The sequence below is a fragment of the Penaeus monodon genome, chromosome 13 (genome assembly GCF_015228065.2).
Source record: "Penaeus monodon isolate SGIC_2016 chromosome 13, NSTDA_Pmon_1, whole genome shotgun sequence".
Classification (NCBI taxonomy): Eukaryota; Metazoa; Arthropoda; class Malacostraca; order Decapoda; family Penaeidae; genus Penaeus; species Penaeus monodon.
In genome coordinates this window covers 22,424,583-22,427,082 of record NC_051398.1, presented here as the reverse complement: position 1 = coordinate 22,427,082, position 2,500 = coordinate 22,424,583, and the positions used below count along the sequence as shown (strand labels likewise).

Below are 2,500 nucleotides of genomic sequence, written 5' to 3'. Positions count from 1 at the left end.
CTAGATGTGTAATACTTGATGTTTTGGGGTTTGTGCTCTGCGTCATAGGAACTCTGGCCTAAAGGCAAACTTTTAGACTGAAAATATATGTTTGTAAGAATTTGAATCTGTTTGTGCGTTTTCTTTACATTTTTATTTTAAAATTTTTTTTAGTGCGCCATGTGGGAGGATTCCCCCCGTTTGCCTGTTGCCCCCTTCTCTGCTCACCCGAAGACTTCTTTTATGCGCCCGTGTGCCCGTTTTGGGCCCGTGCCCCCTTCTCTTCCCCTTTTGGTTGCTTCTGCCTCTTTATGTTGAGTAAAAGCCCACAGTTGGAAAAATGGTATTATAACTATATAATGGAGTAATGGTATAATCCTATAATTTTGGGAAAGTAAATGGATTAATAACTATATCATATTGGAGTAATGGTTTATCACTCTATAATCGGGCGTAATGTATTAATAACTATGTAATATTGGTAAAACATTTTGTAAAATGAGCTTTTTAAGCATTAGTGTGTAGGATCTTCATTTGAATCATATTGATTTTTTTTTAATAGAAATGAAAGTGAATTTTTAAAGCCCAGATCTTTTTGTTATTAGATAAATTAATTACCATATCATATAGGTAAGACATGCAGGGAGTCCTTTTTATTAATGAAATAGATTCATATAAATGTTATAGTGAAGAAATGAAGGAAGAACATGCACATTCACACACACACGCACACGCACACTCACACGCACACTCACACGCGTACACACACACACACACACACTCACACTCACACTCACACTCACACTCACACTCACACTCATACGCGCACACACACACACACACACACCACACACACACACCCACACACTCACACACACTCTCACACACACTCTCACACACACACAACTCTCTCACACAAAACACCACTCTCTCCACACACACACACACTCTCTCACACACCACACACTCTCTCACCCCACACACCAACTCTCTCACACACCACACACACACTCTCTCACACACACACACACACTCTCCCACACACACACTCTCTCCCACACCGCACACCACTCTCTCACACACACACGCACACGCAATACCCCCCACACACACACAAAAGCAACAACCACACACGCGCACACACATGTACACACACGCACACACACGCGCGCACACACACACACACACACACACACACACACACACACACACACACAACCAAACACACACAAACACACACAACAACCAACACACACACACACACACACACACACACACACAACACACACACACACACACACACAACACACAAAAACACACAACCGTGCACACACACGCGCACACACACCACACACACACACACACACAACACACACACACACAAACACCCCAACACACACACACCACACACACACACACACACACACACACACACACACACACACACACACACACACACACACACACACACACACACACACACACACACACACACACACACACACACACACACACACACATGTGGACACACACACACACACACACACACACACACACACACACACACACACACACACACACAATTGGAATTATATAAGATTTTTCTTAACAAGCTCTAATTCTCAAACAGTCGAAGTCATCCAGGGGCTAAACCCCCTGGGCATGATGCAGAGCACTGTGAGAAATGTGGAGCTGTCTTTAGGTCATACACAGCCCTCAGGAAACACCTAAAGGAAAACCATCCAGAATCTCTTTTGCATACTTGCAAGAAGTGTGGCTCAACATTCAAGTATTCTTATCTTCTTGCTCGACATACCAAAGTAAGTATTAACTATGAATGTACAGTTCCTCCAGTTCCAACTGGTACATACCTATCATACATGAATAGTACTTTTTTCTGGCAATACATGCATAGTATCCAGAGGCCTTATCTGTAGTGCCACATATTTGCAATTATTTCAAGTCTTGTCAGCAGAGCATCGCCATTGTCTGGCATATAAAACCCCATCACAAGTTACTTGATTGATTTCCACATACCTACCATGCTAGATCATTGATAAAGTTATCATTCATTTAATAGTGATATTGACCATTATAAATGGTAAATGTTAATACAATATTAATAATAATGATAATAGAGGATAATAATAATAATGCTTGCGATGATTGCACTGAAGACAATGACAGGGATGATGATAATTTAACAAAAATAGTACATTCATATTGTGTTTATTCCTCAGTTATGCCTACTCTTCCTGCTATATTTCATTGGTAGATGTGAATGTCTCAACACCTGATGAGTTTGAAGATGCAATTATAATTATGATAATGATGATAATAAAGATTATTATTATTGTTATTATTATTATTATTATTATTATTATTATATTAATTATATACAAGTTTCCTTAGGATCTGCTAATTAAATCAAACATCGATCACTACCAGCGACCTGGTGATTATTTGAGGCAATGGACATCCAACAAAACATGCAAAATATGCAAAAAAACCACAAATCAAA

The 2,500-nt window shown here is 39.8% G+C and overlaps 1 protein-coding gene across 2 annotated transcripts in view; it reads left to right on the top strand.

Annotated features, from left to right (window-relative positions):
- Positions 1–1,590: 1,590 nt before the first annotated feature.
- The window catches only part of LOC119580183 (zinc finger protein 33B-like), a 10,375-nt gene continuing 9,465 nt past the window's right edge, over positions 1,591–2,500 (top strand). For both annotated transcript variants that reach the window (XM_037928179.1, XM_037928180.1), the window contains exon 1: positions 1,591–1,799. The gene's annotated coding sequence lies outside the window, so the exon portion shown is untranslated. The remainder of the gene's footprint in view (positions 1,800–2,500) is intronic.